Source organism: Nelumbo lutea, chromosome 1, assembly GCF_056320005.1.
Source record: "Nelumbo lutea isolate HS-2025 chromosome 1, American lotus-T2T, whole genome shotgun sequence".
In the NCBI taxonomy this organism is placed as follows: Eukaryota; Viridiplantae; Streptophyta; class Magnoliopsida; order Proteales; family Nelumbonaceae; genus Nelumbo; species Nelumbo lutea.
The window spans coordinates 58,051,319-58,069,056 of record NC_142684.1 but is presented as its reverse complement, the minus strand read 5'-3'; the positions used below and the strand labels follow the sequence as shown (position 1 = coordinate 58,069,056).

General features: G+C 41.6%; 1 non-coding gene across 1 annotated transcript; it reads left to right on the top strand.

Annotated features, from left to right (window-relative positions):
• Positions 1-5,727: 5,727 nt before the first annotated feature.
• On the top strand, positions 5,728-5,834 carry LOC148874710 (small nucleolar RNA R71). Its single transcript, XR_016106135.1, has one exon. It is a non-coding gene; the product is annotated as a small nucleolar RNA R71 (small nucleolar RNA).
• The last annotated feature ends 11,904 nt before the right edge of the window (positions 5,835-17,738 follow it).

The following is a 17,738-nucleotide window of genomic DNA, read 5'->3' as shown; positions in this document are numbered from 1 at the left end:
CTCCAGGGCTTCGACTCATGCTTGTAACTCACTGCAGGGGTTCAAGGTAAGCAGAAGGCTGAGTGAAGGAGAAGTCACACTCTTCTTGGGGACTACTGCAACTGTTGTAGCCGCGGCCATAGGAACCGTGGAATTAATTTTTAGAGAAGGAATAATTGTATTGAAAGACTGTCTTTATGTACAAAATTTAAGGAGAAATTTGATTTCTGTTTCAAAACTGTGTGCAAATGGTTATTCTGTCTTCTTTAGTAATACGATTACTGTTAAAAGAAACAACAGATTCATCACATACGGGGAACTGGAGAACGGTCTCTATGTTCTACATCCTTCTCTAGAAACTAACATAACCGAAACTACGTCGGCTGAAATCCCTAAGAAGAGAGCTCATGATACAGTTGATCCCACGTGTCTGTGGCATTATCGACTTGGCCACATCGGTGTTGACCGAATCACAAGGTTGGAAAAGGATGGTCCTTTGGATTTTCTAACTGTAGAAGATCTTCCCACTTGTGAGCCTTGCCTACAAGGCAAGATGACGAAACGGCCATTTAACGGTAAGCATGAAAGATGTACGGGCACACTTGACCTAATACATATTGATGTATGTGGTCCCCTGAGTGTTAGGACACGAAATCAACACGTGTATTTCATCACCTTCACTGATGATTTTTCACGATACGGTTACGTGTACCTAATGAGACACAAGTCTGAATCCTTTGAAAAGTTCAAAGAGTTTAGACAAGAGGCCGAGAAACAGTTAGGGAGAGAAATTAAGGCCCTTCGATCAGATCGAGGTGGCGAGTATCTCTCTGACGAATTCAGGGACTACTTAAAGGACAATGGGATAGTATCACAATTAGCTCCTCCTGCTACACCACAACTTAACGGTGTTTCGGAGAGGAGGAATAGGACCTTTTTGGATATGGTCCGGTCGCTTCTCATACACTCAGAGTCACCCACATCCTTTTGGGGTTACGCATTAGAGACTGCGATTTATGTGCTGAATCGGGTTCCAACCAAATCGATTCCGAATACTCCATATGAACTTTGGACCGGAAAGAAACCAAGTGTCAGACACTTGAAGATTTGGGGTTGTCCAGCACACGTTAAGAGAACGAGTGCAGACAAGTTGGAATCCAAGACCAGCCGTTGCCTATTTGTAGGCTACCCAAAAGGCTCTGTAGGTTACCTATTCTATGACCCAAGTGACCAGAAAGTGTTCTGCATTCATAATGCACAATTCTTGGAAACCAACTATATCCTGGACACCCATCGTCAGGAAGTTGTTCTTGATGAGGAGAGCTCAGGAGCAGTGGGAGATGTCCCACAAGTTCCAGGTAGTGACCAACCTAGAAGATCCACTCGGGTATCCAGGCCACCAGTCCGTTATGGTTATGACCAGGATAGTTACCTGGTGGAAACCTTGACTAGTGAGGAGGATCCCGTGACTTACACGGAAGCTATGTTGGACATAGATTCTCAGAAGTGGGTGAAGGCCATGAGAGCAGAGATGGACTCAATGGAGACCAATGGAGTCTGGACTCTAGTAGATCAGCCCTCCGGGGTAAAAGCAATCGGTTGCAAATGGATTTACAAGAGGAAGAAGGGCCCAAATGGTAAGGTTGAGACCTTCAAGGCTCATCTGGTGGCGAAAGGGTACACTCAGAAAAAGGGCATCGATTATGAGGAAACCTTTTCGCCTGTGGCCATGCTTAAATCCATTAGGATCCTGCTAGCTGTAGCAGCATACCATGATTATGAGATTTGGCAAATGGATGTCAAAACTGCATTCCTGAATGGACATCTTACTGAAGATATTTATATGCAGCAGTCGCAAGGCTTCATTGTTGCAGGTCAGGAAAACATGGTATGTAAACTTAATAGATCCATTTATGGACTTAAGCAAGCTTTTAGAAGTTGGAACATCCGTTTTGACTCTGCCGTCAAATCGTTTGACTTTGAGCAGAATCTGGATGAACCCTGTGTCTACAGGAAGTACAGTGGAGATAAGGTTACCTTCTTGATTCTGTATGTAGATGACATTCTACTCATTGGGAATGATGTAGGTATGTTAACTACGGTGAAAGTATGGTTATCACAGCAGTTCTCCATGAAAGATCTTGGAGAAGCCTCCTATATACTGGGTCTTCGACTCTATAGAGATAGATCGAAGCGGATAATAGGATTATCCCAATCTGCCTACATTGACAAAATAGTCAAGAGATACAGCATGGAAAACTCCAAGAAAGGAAATGTTCCTTTCAGGTATGGAGTCACTCTCTCCAAGAAGATGTCTCCCAAGACTTCTAAGGAGATTGATGGCATGAAAGACGTTCCCTATGCCTCTGCCGTAGGGAGCATCATGTATGCCATGCTGTGCACTCGTCCTGACATAGCTCAGGCAGTGAGTGTAGTAAGCAGATTTCAGGCCAACCCAGGGCAGGAGCATTGGACTGCTGTGAAAAACATACTTGAGTACCTTCGAAGGACAAAAGAGTTTTGTCTAGTATTCGACGGTAGCTCACTACAGATCCAAGGGTATACAGATGCCGATTTCCAGTCAAACCCAGATGATAGAAAGGCTACATCTGGATATGTTTTCACGATAGGATCGTGTGCTGTTTGCTGGAAAAGCAGCAAACAGGGGTCCACTGCAGACTCCACGACCGAGGCTGAGTACATTGCCGCAAGTGAGGCTGCCAAAGAAGCCGTATGGATGAAGAACTTCATTCATGAGTTGGGAGTAGTTCCGTCCGACACATCACCCATCCCATTGTTGTGTGACAACAATGGAGCCATTGCTCAGGCTAAGGAGCCACGAGCCCACTCGAAGTCGAAGCACATCGAGAGGAAGTACCACGTACTGTGGGAGATTGTTGGTAGAGGGGACGTCCTGATTCAGAAGGTAGCGTCAGCGGATAATGTAGCAGACCCATTGACAAAGCCACTATCACAGAAAGTGTTTGAGAAACACGTGGAAAGCATGGGACTCCGGCTAGTACCTGATTGGACCTAAGTGCAAGTGGGAGCTGTTAGACAGTTTTGTATGCCCTTAGCTTCAATCAAAATTGATGTACTTTATGAGTTTATTGTAAATGAATAAAAGTACATATTTGATTCATGTTCCCTTGGTATGTTTTTGTGTAATACCCTTAAACTGGACACTTATTGAGACTCGTGTTAGTTTAGAACGTTCACAGCCAGTGGGTCGGTCTGGGGAGACCTATCCTGCCAAGGCTGACACTGTGGTGCCACCAAGTCGGTTGGGGTGGCTTGTTTCAGCTACCGGGGTGAGACCCTAGGCACATACAGTGTGGGATTAATTGAATCTTTGAACTGGACCAGAATTTCCTTCTTGCTAGGGGTGGCTTGTTTCAGCTAGGGGCGGCAACTTAGCTTGCTTTTGAGCTCATGTGGGCTACACTCTAGGCTGTTATTTGGGCTAAAAATGGGCTGGGCCGAAATTTCCTTCTTGCTAGGCTTCTTCCCTTGGGTTTTCCAAAGAGTTAGCTTGCACTACTTGGGTCGAATGAAACTCCCTTGCTCTCATGGCTGGGCCGGGCTGAACTTGATAAATTTTTGGCTTTCTTTTCTTGCTTTTGCCTTCTTTTTGTTGATTTGGCTCCCCCTGAAATCTTTCTTGCAATCAAGGTAAAATAGGGCAAAATCTAATTAAACCAGCATAAAATTTCATGCAAAAACCTCATAAAATATAGATAAATTGTAGGTTCATCAAATACCCCCACACTTAAGCTTTTGCTTGTCCTCAAGCAAGGACATCAGCCATAAACTGAACATTCCCCCCCTTCTGTTCTCACCATTTACCTGGTGAACTTTTTAAGATAGAAATGCATTGAGTAGTCGGGGAACTTTTGTAAGTTCTCAACTCTTATTCTTGTAAATTACCATTTAAGATATGTATCAGATCCAAGGAAAGGAGAATATGAATTTCATCATAGTCTAGCCTTCACTCCTAATTCATATATAAATCAGCTCCTTAATTGTCAAGGTTAATAATCAAATTTCACTAAGTTTCACATCTGTAACTAAATCTCAATGAGAGTTCAACTTTAGAGTGCCCCTTTGAACCTGGGTTGTCACCACAATTACTTATTTCTGAGGGTGAGTGCATCTTATGCTCCATCTCACCCTTTTCTTTTTTTTTTTTTTTCGGTGTGAGTGCATTTTATGCTCCATCTCACACACTTTTATCTCTCTTTTACTTTTCTTTTTTTTTTTTTTTTTTTTGGTGTGAGTGCATCTTATGCTCCATCTCACATTGGTCACTTACTTGAGGTAGGTAAATAGGACTCATGTTCTGAGCTGCTAGTTTTACTATTCAGCTCAAAATAGCGGAGTCAATTTGGGCTTTTGTCCTTCTTTGCAATTATTAAACCTCATGAATCAACACTTCAGATGTGAACTAGCTTTCTTGACCATTAACAATGAAATCAAGGGCTTCCATACACATGAAGGAAGTTAGGGCTAGTCATGCTGAAAGGCATATTCAGCTCCCCTTTTCTCATGCATATATCAAATTGGGTCATTCACAAGAATAAAAACTTAACAAGTACATCAGTCTCCCTCAACTCATTGAATTCCTTCTTAAAAAAAAAATCATCAAATAAATAGTAATGAACTTGAGGGGTTCCAGTCTTTTTTGGTTATGTCATTGCCTGCATATGTGTGTTGGGGTGCATGGTTTCAGCCCTCATACCCTAGCCTCGGGCTCACTCCCCCACACTTAAGATGAACATTGTCCTCAATATTCGTAGTGTTAGGCAGTAACAATAAAACTAGCAAGAGCATCATCAAGTAATAGGAGGTAGTTAGAGGACTTCCCTGAAGATCATTCTTAAATTCTGCAATATGTTGTCGGTGGAAAACTTCTTCTGCTAGAAATCACTTGCAAACTAGAAGAGGAGATCAGTATCTTTATTCAATTTAAATTCTAAGAAAAACTAACTAAACTTAAATGCTATGAAAAATAAAAACAAAAAGCAAGTAAGACAGTTTATGACTAAGTATCTGAATTGGGAATTCTCCCAACAGCCTCTTGTTCCCTTGGGTTTACCATGGTGTTACTAGGTAAGGTACTCGGAACCCTTTCTGAAATCATCTGTGCCAGCTGCCCAACCTGAGTTTCCAAGTTCCTTATCGATGTTTCGTTATTCTGAAATCTATTTTCCGCACTAGCTATGAACTTGGTCATCAGCTCCTCCAAGTTAGATTTCGGTTCCGGCTGATAGAAGTTTTGGTGGAAAGGCTTAGGTGCATGCTGATTCAGGTGGCCTCTCCATCCGGGGTTATGGGCATGATGGTACTGATTTCTTGGCTGTCTTGTAAAGTTGCCAACAAAGTCTACTTGTTTTGTGGACTGAAAAGACTAACTGCCAACTTGGAATTCAGTGCTATCATGGCCTCCCCCACACTTATCATACTGTACATGCATAGCTGCCATCTGCATCTCATCAAATTTTTTTGCTAAGTGCTCCTATTTGTGCAGAGAGAGCTGTGTATGTATCCACATTATGAAGGCCATGCTGCTTTCTAACTGGTGTCCTTTCTGAATGCCATTGGTAGTTATTGGCTGCCATCTCCTCGATGAGTGCATGGGCAACCTCGGGAGTCTTATTGTTTATGGAGCCTCCGGCTGCAGCATCTAATATGGTCTTATTTGAGTCAGTAAGACCATTATAGAAAGTCTGCACTTGCAGCCAAATGGGGAGGCCATGGTGAGGAACTCTCCTTAACAGCTCCTTGTATCGTTCCCATGACTCATATAAAGATTCCCCCTCTTGCTGGAAAAAAGTAGTGATGTCATTCCTCATTTTAGCAGTTTTAGAAGGGGGAAAATATTTAGAGAGAAAACGGCTGGCCATTTCATCCCATGTGGCTATAGATCCTACCGGTAATGAGTTCAACCAAGCTTTGGCTTTATCCTTCAAAGAAAATGGGAATAACCTCAACCTAATGGCGTCATCACTTACCCCATTGTGTTTGAAGGTGTCACAAATTTCTAAAAAGTTAGAAATGTGTGCATTGAGATCTTCGTGGGCCAATCCACAGAATTGCACCGTGTTTTGAATCAATTGTATGATGGCAGGTTTGATCTCAAAGTTGTTAGCAGCAATATTGGGCCTGATAATGCTGGAGGCAACTCCAGTGAGAGTGGGTTTGACATAGTCCATCATAGTCCTCTGCTCAGCCATTTCTTGAGCTTCTTGAGCTTCTTGTGCTTCTTGTCTGACTTGCCTAGCAGCTCTTAAACGGACACGGAGAGTCCGTTCAATCTCCGGGTCGTAAAGGATCTCTTCCAGTTCAGGTCTGCTTGTCATAAACTGTTAAGGTCAAAGCAATAAAAAGGCCAATATTCACAAAAGAAAATAAATAACTAATCCTATCACACTGAAAATGTAAAGTGAATTATTGGAATACAAAAACCTACATCCTATCATGAATAAATGAAGCCGATTATACTAAAAGCAGATTTAAACCAATCATCTTATTCAAGGTTCCTTTATCTACATCCATCGATTGCAACATCTGAATTCAGACCCAAATTAGTTGAGTTCAGATCTACAAGTCTTTGGTATTGTTAGTCCAGAGAAATTAACAAATAATAATTCAGATCTGAGTTGTATATCTCATACACACTCATTGGTATACACTGCAATATACATCTACCAAATCTGTGATGCGTTAGGGCTGATATCAGAGTTAGGCTTGGTTTAAGGATTTTAAGCTCTACATTTGAAGCCCAAACCTGTATAGCTTATGCATATCAAACACTTGCTAAGACCTGAAAAATCAGATCTGCAATGTTTGGTATTGTTAACTGCTGCAAGAGATCTAATCCAAACATCAATTCAGATCGGGTGCAAGAGATTTAAAAGATAACAAAACATCAAGTTCAAAGAAATTTCAGATCATGTACTCATACTGCCTCAGATTCTCATGTAATTCAGATCTGATTTTACCATTCATGGCTTATATTTCATCAATGAGGCAAGTCTGATGCATCAAATGGTGCTGTTACTAGCTGAGCTCAAATCTGAACCCACATGCATTCAGATCTGCAACTAGCTGAGCTCAAATCTGAGCTCAAATCTGAGGTTCAGATCTGAAGGCTTACATATCATTCTTTCAAATATTTTTCAATCCTTGCTACCCTTTGATCCCTAAAGCTAATCTGATATCTCACATTGTGAATGGGGTGCCAAATTCTCATCAGAATTGAGTAGGTTCAGGTCTGAGTTCAGATGAACTCAGATCTGAACCTAGCAGATTTGCAACCAACTGAACTCAGATCTGACCCCAAGTCTGAATTCACATCAAATTTCTTTCATTCTTTGCTACATTTTCAGCCATGAGACAAGTCTGATGTATCAAAATATCAGTCATAATTGAGTAGGTTCAGGTCTGAGTTCAGATGAACTCAGATCTGAACCTAGCAGAATGCAGACTTGCAATTAGCTTAACTCAGATCTGAATCTAGCAGATTTGAGTTTCAGATCTGAAATTCAGATTTGAGTTTCAGATCTGAAAGTCAGATTTGAAGTTCAGATCTGAAAGCTCTCATGCTATTCTTTTCCTCAAAATAAACACACTTTTTCTCAACCAAATCAGCTCAAAAAAAAATCATAGTACAAGTTATCTAGCATTGCAAAGTCTGCCCTCTATCCTGCTCTGTTCACAGTCCCAGTTCAGATCTGAGTGATTTCAGATCTGAATTTCTTTACCCAATGCTATCCAATTGTTTTATAGAGATAGCAGATTTGTTCTAGGGTGTATTGGGGTGAAGATAACCCCCAATTACTCTTTGAATTTATATCAGTTCAGGTCTGAGTTCAAGGGAACTCAGATCTGAATTCAGATCTGAGTTCTGATCCGAATCCTTGGTTTCCATTCTTTCGGTTATATGGTTCTCTCTCTCCCTCTTTTTTTTTTCATTATCTAAATATATTTTTTTTTCTTTTTGTAATGAAAGAAAAGAATAATAAAGGGCTGAGAACATATTTTTTTTTCTGAGTATTGCACTTCTGCTATAGCAGATCTGAGTGTCGAATGCAACTCAGATCTGCAACACTCATGTTTTCAATTTTTTTTTTTCTTTTAGAAGACAATAACTTCAAGATAGAAAGGAAAACAGGTCTCCCTTTATTAAAATTAAACTGAAACAGGGAAGAGAAAGTAATCTACTAAAACACAATTACATTAGTACAGCAGTTGCAGTCCAAGCTGAAATGAAAAAGTTAGCAAATTAACCCAACTATGAATGCAATGCTGAATGAGATCAGATTAAGAATGCTCAATGTTTCCTAATATTGTTTCCCTAAATCACCGGCAACGGCGCCAAAAACTTGATGTGTGGCTCATTGTGACACTAGCAAGTGCACTAGCCGTTCAAGTAATAAAGTAGTGAGTGAAGTATCGTTCCCACGAGAATTTAGGAAACAATTACCAATACTAAATTGAGCACTTCTTATTTGATCGACAAATAAATCAAAACTTTAATGAAAGCTAAAAAAAATCCTAAATTAAAATCTATCTAATCATTGGCCCAATTGCCTTCAAATCAGGTTAGAAGAGTAAGCAGTAAATGTCAATCTCAGAATTCAGCAATCTATCAATTTGGATCATTCAAATAAATCATGATTGAGCCTTGGTTTGGTGAAACCCCAAGGTCATGAGCAGCCTCTCTCAAGCGCATGTTCATCCTATGCATGAGTGACGGTTCTTCTATCTCTAGCAAGAATCTAATCCCCATGCATGCATTTCTTCAAACACTTCTAAGGCATCAATTCAAGTCTGAATTGATCACCAACTGAATTGTGCAAGTTATCTCTAACCTTGCACTCAATTCAGTTCTTGAATAGTAGATCTGAATTCCTAGAGTCTCTCTCAAGCACTCTAGGAATTCCAAGCTTTAGATCCATTCGGCCAATCTGAAAATTGCAGATCTGAATTCTCTTTCAAGCAATTCAGATCTTGCAATCTCAGATCTGAGAATTCAGATATGAGTTTTGAAGGTTAGTTGGCCGAAATAATCTACAATAACACCCTTATTCAAGAAACTTCAAGTACAATTCATGACCATTTGAATGAATAAAAAAGAATTAGATTGCTGAACTGAAATTTTACAAGCTGAAATACATCAAGGAAGAATGGAAACAAGGAGAAAGAAGAAAGAAAATATAACAAAGAAACTGAAGTCAAATCAAAAGAGAATGAAACTACAAATGTTTTATTACAAAAGATCTTTGAATCACAAACCCTCAATTCGAACTCACCTTCTCTTCTAGCTTGCTTGTCTTGAACTTCCTTCAGCCCTTCTTCTTCTTCTTCCTTGCGCCTAGCCTTCTTCTCTTCTCTTCTCTCAAGGTGGCCGAACCTCTAAGAGTGGGAGAGCCTTCCTCTCAAGCAATTGAACACCTCTCCCCCCTCCTAGGCCTCCTTATATAGTTTTTCAAGGGGGCTCTTGCCCCTTCTTGAAGTCTCTAGAATTGGGTGTATTACACCCCTCATGAACCTTCTAGAGTGCTCCCTCCTTCTCTTCAAGAAACTTCTAGGAGTTGCCGCCCCAAGCTCCCTTTGGGCTGCTATTTGGGCTACAACTTAGCTTGCTTTTGAGCTCATGTGGGCTACACTCTAGGCTATTATTTGGGCTAAAAATGGGCTGGGCCGAAATTTCCTTCTTGTTAGGCTTCTTCCCTTGGGTTTTCCAAAGAGTTAGCTTGCACTACTTGGGTCGAATGAAACTCCCTTGCTCTCATGGCTGGGCCGGGCTGAACTTGATAAATTTTGGGCTTTCTTTTCTTTCTTTTGCCTTCTTTTTGTTGATTTGGCTCCCCCTGAAATCTTTCTTGCAATCAAGCTAAAATAGGGCAAAATCTAATTAAACCAGCATAAAATTTCATGCAAAAACCTCATAAAATATAGATAAATTTTGGCCCAAGTAGTGCAAGCTAAATCTTTGGAAAACCCAAGGGAAGAAGCCTAGCAAGAAGGAAATTTTGGCCCAGCCCATTTTTAGCCCAAATAACAGCCTAGAGTGTAGCCCACATGAGCTCAATTGGGCCAATGATTAGATAGATTTTAATTTAGGATTTTTTTTAGCTTTCATTAAAGTTTTGATTTATTTGTTGATCAGATAAGAAGTGCTCAATTTAGTATTGGTAATTGTTTCCTAAATCCTCGTGGGAACGATACTTCACTCACTACTTTATTACTTGAACGGCTAGTGCACTTGCTAGTGTCACAATGAGCCACACATCAATCTACTCTCTTCACCGAGTTACTCTCAACTCGGGAGTGGGGGGCAAATGATGAGGGCAGGTTTTGCCCTCCAATGGAATTACGCCACCTGGAACATCACGGCAGCTCTCCAAGGAGCTCACCAAGAAGCTCGCCAAGGAGCTCGCCAAGGAGCTCGGCAGCTCACTAAGGAGATCACCAAGGAGCTAGGCAACTCTCCAAGGAGCTCGCCAAGGAGCTTGATAGCTCACCAAGTAGCTCACCACCAAGGAGCTTGACAACTCTCCAAGGAGCCCACCAAGGAGCTCACCACCAAGGAACTAGGCAGCTCTCCAAGGAGCTTGCCAAGGAGCTAGGCAGCTCTCCAAGGAGCTCGGCAGCTCGCCAAGGAGCTCGCCACCAAGGAGCTCGGCAACTCGCCAAGGAGCTCGCCACCAAGGAGCTTGGCAACTCTCCAAGGAGTTCGCCAAGGAGCTCATCGCCAAGGAGCTCGCCACCAAGGAGCTAGGTAGCTCTCTAAGGAGCTCGCCACCAAGGCAGCGCACTCAGCAACACATCAAGGTGGCTCACTACTAGGGAGCTCACCACCAAGTAGCCACCAAGGAACTCGTCGTCATAGGTAGCTCACCACTTGTAGGGTAGCTCAGTACAGAAGAGCAGTTCGGCATATCGCAAGAAGATCTCCTGCCTGACAACCGTACCTGACAGATCTGGTGGCAACGCCCACATCTCTTGCCAGGTGGCGTTGTGCCTGTCGTATCTGAAAAGCATGGCATGCTTGACGAGTTCGTACCCTGCAGCAGCAGCCTGCACCTTCCACCTCAGTCCTGGCAGTACTGACTAGGGTAGTGGCGGTTGTGCCTAATGTGATTGGGCACTGCTATATAAGAACTCCAACCCCCAAAGCCAAGGGGAAGAGAATGAAAAAATGGAGGTAATCCCTGCTCTCTAGCTCTCTCATTCCTCTAATATCATCCTCAAGTCCTCTACAATCGGAGTGCTAACTTAGGCATCAGAGAGTCCCTGCTGGGTAAATACCCTCAGGCCCCCTAGTTCAGTTCTCGCAGGTTCCTCACCTCCCGCCGCCTATAAAGAGGAGGAAAGATGGAGTTCTCGCAGGTTCCTCAGCTCCCGCTACCTACAAAGAGGAGGAAAGATGGAGTTCTCGTAGGTTCCTCAACTCCCACCACCTACAAAGAGGAGGAAAGATGGAGCCCTCACAGGTTTCTCAAGTTCCCATTGCCTAAAAAGAGGAGGAAAGATGGAGTTCTCGCAGGTTCCTCAGCTCCCACCGCCTACAAAGACGAGGAAAGATGGAGTTCTCGTAGGTTCCTCAACTCCCGCCGCCTACAAAGAGGAGGAAAAGATGGAGTTCTCACAAGTCCCTCAGCTCCCGTTGCCTACAAAGGAGAGAAGATCACCTCATGCAGAGGGCAGTCAGGTCACGCTACACCAGGGAGCTCCACCATCTTCCGAGTTACAAGCCACCAAGGAGCAGGTCAAATGACGAGTCCACCAAGGTAGCTCACCACCAAGGAGCTCAGCATAGCTCTCCCCCGGGCAGTTCGCTATCAGGGAGATTGACATAGCACGGGCAGCTCAGCATAGCTCTCCCCCGGGCAGTTAGCCATCAGAGAGCTCGGCATAGCTCTCCCCAGCTCGGCATAGCTCAGGCAGCTCGGCATAGCTCTCCCCCAGGCAGTTCACCACGAGGGAGCTCCACCATCCTCTCTTGGGAGCAGGTCAAATGACGAGGTACTTAGCCAAAAAATAAAAAATTGGTATGTGACTAGAAATGGTTACATCAGGACTCATTATTCTTGTATTTTGATTCAGGGCATGAAAGAAGGCGTCAGGAGAAAAACAAGGCTAATCGGGTAATTTTGCACAATTTTGGATCTGCATTGTAATCGGAGCATAACTCTCCTATCCGGTCTCCGATTGAGATTATTCAAGATGCATTGGAAAGATAAGGAAAAACTCTACAATTTTCATGTTTTGAGTTTTCATAGATTCAGAATGAATTAAAGTCAAAATCGGGCCCAAAGTCTAAACAAATTCGTAGGGAAGCCCAGTTCGTACCAGAAGCCCGATTCACAGTAAAAGCAAATACGAATACAAGAATAAGGAAACTGCAAAGAGTCCTGTCATATTTAATTTTCTGATGTAATTCTAGAAAGATAAAGGAGATTGAGATTACCAGATAAGAGATAGGATAGGATTAGATCTAAAATAATCATTAGGAATTAGGACTTTATATTTTTGATAAAGAACTCCAAAAAGGAGTTGGAAACAGCCCCTCCTCTTAAAGCTATATAAAGGGGGGGTAGACTAGCACCAAGGCATCAATCAATCAATTTTTGGAGCAATCAAGGAGAAATCCTCCAAGAGAGCTTCAGCCTTCAAGAAGGCAGTCGGCAACGCAGGAGGAGAAAATGAGGAAAGCGGCAGCAAGGAGAAGAAGTTCATTGATCTCAACCTCAAGGGGCGACATCATGAGTTCTTTCTTATACTTTGTTTGTTTAATTTCCTTTATCATGAACTAATCTATTTGTAGCTAGGGCTGTGGAAAGCCTAACCACGACCATGGATTGATTTTTATTTAATTCAGCCAAGTTGTTTTTATTTTCATATTGTCTATGAGTTTTTATGCGTAATGCAATTAGGAGCTTGGCCACCTCCTAGTTGATTTAGTTTATATGAAGGAACCGGAAGGGAAATTCATATAAAAGACTAAATAATTCATAGTGTAAATTGAATGGTATATAGGAATATATATACATGATTCATCTGATGACACAGGTTTTTCATAGAACTTAATGCACTTTCTATCTCGAGAACTCTAATCGAGGGATCGAAGAGTTACCTGATAGAAGTAGGTCTAATATATCCTGGGAGGGAATATCAGATAAATTAGGAAAGACTTTAGCTTATGAAAATAATAAATCATCTTGGTTAATTTAATAAATTGATGTTCATTGGGATGGTTAGGTGGACCAATAGTCCTAGCGCTTTCAATTAAATCGATGCAAGTTCAGTCATTGGTTGCCTTTGTTTTTATTTATGTTATTTCTTTTTCTATCTTTAATTTTTAGTAGTTCCTATTATTAGAATTCGGTTGTTCAAATAATTGAGGGAAGGTATAGTTCTAATACTTATTTTGTTAAATCCTCATTGGAACGATATCTTTATACTACTTGATAACTAGTGCACTTGCTAGGATTATATAATTATAGCTATCAAAGGCCTATAGAGAGTTCATCATATGAATCTTCCTATCATATGCACCCATATTTCAGGTGGGAACAAAATTATTATGCCCTAGTTTAATTTAGGCAAACAAAAGTGGCTCCCAATGACTTTCATAAACCCAGATTTCGGTAGGCCCTAAATGGATAGGGTTTTGCACGTTTCCTGGTGGGAAGGTGTGGGGCCCACCATGAAGGGAGATCATCCAATGATCTTTAGGGACACCATGGCAATGATGTGCATTCAGCCATGGTATGCGCAAGAGCCAGTATCGTATCAGCATGGGCCAAGTACTTATGGCCCGTGAACATTGCACATCACACATACATCACATGTAGGGATAAAATTGATCCAATCAATTAATATCTGTAAAACCCATTATTAATGCCCATAATAATTCATAATATTACTGATTAATATTATCTAGGTATATGGATTGAATAGCAAAGAGCAGTTCGACTCATATAGCTTTTATGCAGTTAATGGGCTTAAGTAGTTTTAACACATTAAAATTGGGCTTTATAGGTTTGGGCCGAAGTAGATCTTGCAATTAACTATCAATCCCTTGACCCAAGAGTGAAAAATTATGGCTGAGAACAGCCCCCAGTGAACCACAGATTTGGTCCAACCAGTTTGGTCCAATATGGTTTGAATGGGTCTAGGGTTTGATTTTTTATTCAAGAATTAATTCAATATTATGATCTGAAATTAAATTACTGATAAAAGACAATCAAGAATCAGTACAAGTGTTGTCCATAGATCTGCTACCCTACAAAACAAAGGTTAGTTCGCAACTTGCAGTTTCTCAAACTACAAATCGCAGATGGGCGAACCCTAATCTGCGAAAATCCTTCCTTCTACACAATCAGCTTCGATGTTGATTGAAATAAAATAGAAAAACCCTAATTTTCTATTAATATTACATCAAATTGAATTCCTATAGATTCAGTCTAAAAATTAAAAGGAAAAATTAATTATTGACAAGAATGTGAAAGAACTGCAAAGCGTAGATTTCTTGCGCCGATCAAGACTACGATCTCCATAGTAGAAACAACCCATAAATCAAGAAAAATATAAAGAACCGTTCTAAATATAATTCAGATTTATAAAATTTAATTTCAGATCAATAGCCCTTAATTTGGAAACCAATTTCCTAGAAAATCTCTTATCTGTGCAAATCGGGTAGAACGCCTTCTACCCATTTGCGCAATTCCAGATCTGGCTAATTTCGGTTCAAGATTTGAACCTATCTCTAACACCACTGAAGGGATGAGAGATCCATCAGTAGGGTGGTTCTTCAGGAAGAACTTGATTCTTCACCAAGAATCTGATGGAGGTTAAGTGAGCACGACTTCAGATCAGTTTTTCTCCCAAAAACTAATATCAAGAGCCTTTCTTGATCACTCCTATATGTGGAGATCAAACTGGTAATGACAGCAGTAACTGGAGAAGGCAAGAGCAGAAGATGGCGTCAGTCCAACTACAGTTGTCTTCTCTCTTGAATCAGTAATATGATGCTTAAAGAGAGCTTCTCCTAATCCCATTAGGAGTTTCCTAATCCAAATCTTGTATTTGGATCTGGACTCTCTTTAAGAGATAAGGATAATCCCTTATCTTATCTGTAGATAAAGATCAACCCTCCTAATCTGATTAGGAGTTTCCTTATGCAAATCTCTATTTGGATCTGGATTCTCTGAGTGGATAGGGACATTCCCTTATCCTATTTGCTGATCTAAATCTTAGAACTGCCCCTCTTTAATTAGTCATATTAAACTAGTTTGAATTGGGCTTTAGGCCCATTAAGTCCATGTGCTCACTTATCCTCCAAACTGTCGCCCAATTGGGTATCCTTGTATGGCATGGGACCCAAACATTGATCTACACATCAACCACATGGGTTCAACCCAGCCTCTATTACAAGGCCTGGCTTAATTCACTATAGGAGACAATGAACCCCTGAGTTTATCACCATGGGCTCTTAATGGGCCCAACATTTACACTAAATGGTTCCTGGGTTAAGCCACCTTATAAAAACCCAAGGACTGTGGGCAGATGCAAGATTATCCCCTCAGGTATTACCCTCAATGGTCTTACACTTAACCTCTCAGCCCATAATGATCAAACACTACCCCGATAAGAGAGGACCTCTCCCTCGGCTGCAAGGAACAGTGTTGCACTCTCTACTCACATGGATCCCGGGAATTAAAACCTTTTACAAACATTTTGAAACCATAATATATATATATATATATATATGTATTTTGCAAAACAAATTTCAACGATTGAGATTGGTTTCCAGCATCTTCGGTTTCCATCAGAGAGAGTGCATCCCTGATCATTCACTTTATCGGACAAAGGAGCTGATCCTGTCACTATGATCACCCACTCAGATGAATTCTCGGACTGTCCCAACATACCCAGGTTTTGACCCCCTCTAAGGATCTCACTGATTAGCATTTCAAAGACAGCCCAATCCAACACCTAGTGCAGTTTCATAATCGAATCTAGTGGTTAGGTGTAACATTCTAGTTTTGCTCATCTATCTCCAAGGTCCAGGGCAATACTGGAATTCTGGTCCAGTTCAGGGTTTCAAGAAAACCCACACTGCATGTATCTCTGGTCTCACCCTAGCAGTTGAGACAAGCCAACCAACCAACTTGGCAGAACATCAGTGTCAGCCTTGGCAGGATAAATCTCCCCAGATCTATCCAACGGTTATGAAGATTCTAAACTAACACGAGTCTCATATGTGTCCAGTTTAAGGGTATTACACAGAAACACACCATAATAACATGAATCAAATATGTACTTTACTCATTTACATTAAATGTCAAAATGTGCATCATTCTGATTGGAGCTAAGGGCATACAACGTCTAACAAAGGCTCCCTTCTTAAAATTGTGCCCTTTGGACAGTTCTTGTTTCTTTTTCTTTTGCTTTGATATACTTCTTTCCATATTGAGTTTCTTGTCAAAATTGTGTCGTTTGATTCTTTTTCTCACTTTTTTCTTTTCTCTCACGCAAGGGGTTGATGCCTCCCTCAGAGAGGCATATTTTGCAAAGAAACTCTTAACTCCTGACTTAGCTACTCGCGAAGGCGTTTCACCTTAAGGCTATTAAGGAAAGGTCGAGTCGAGGTCTCGGGACCCTCTTCCTTAACGTAAAGAAAAGGAGGCGATTGCCTTAGCCTGCCTGGCCCTGGGGTGTCCTTCCTTAGGGACTTAATGACCGGACTCGCGTGCGGTCGAGGACTAGAGAATGGTACGTGGTTGAGGTCGCGGAGTCCCTTTTCCTTGATGGAGTAGCATTATTTGCTTAATGTGTTATTCATCGTTTTTTGTGTTAAGTAATGGGCTGACATTAGCTCTTTGGCCTATACAAAGACTCACTTCTTTTGAGGGTCTTTGAGGCCGAGGCCAGTGTCGAAGGCCGCCCATTAATAATGGTTGAGGTACTAGAAGTTCTTGCCTTTGCTAAAAAGGCGACTAAGCATATGACTGTCAAAGAGTCATGTGCCTTGGGCCAACATCCAATCCGAGTGTATAAACTTAATGAAGGTTATGTGCTATAACCAGTCGTTCGGTCAAGGGGTCCTGACGATTGGATAAAATGTGAACTTTTACACTATGGTGAATCAAGCCAAGGTGAGAGGAACTTGCATACTTTATTCACAAAATTTTCACTAGCAATTTTTACATCATTAATAATATGTGTGGAGGTTCTCAAAGTTTCAGGTACAAGGTAATAGTCTTCCATTCATGTACTCTAGCCAAAAGGTGCCAGGGCTGACCACCTGCTTGGTCATGTAGGGCCCTTTCCAGTTAGGGCCAAGCTTTCTGACGTCGGGCTCGGGAACCATAACCTTCCTAAGGACGAGGTCACCTTCCTTGAAGTGAAGCTCTCTGACATGGGAGTTACAATATCTGACAACTCTTTGCTGATAGGCCACGACCTTTATTTGAGCTTGCTCTCAATTGCCTTTCAACAGATCAAGGTTGTTCCTTAACTCCTCATCATTCTCAGCTTCTTAGTACAACTTGGTTTGAAGCATCAGCTGGCCGATCTTTGGTGGGATGACAACCTTTGTTCCATATGCCAAATTAAAGAGAGTTTTGTCCATGGCAGTTCAAGGTGTCGTTCGATAGGCCCATAGAATGATGTATAGCTCATCTGTCCAAAGTCCCTTAGCTCTGTCTTGTCTTACCTTCAGCCTGTCTAGGATGGTTTTGTTG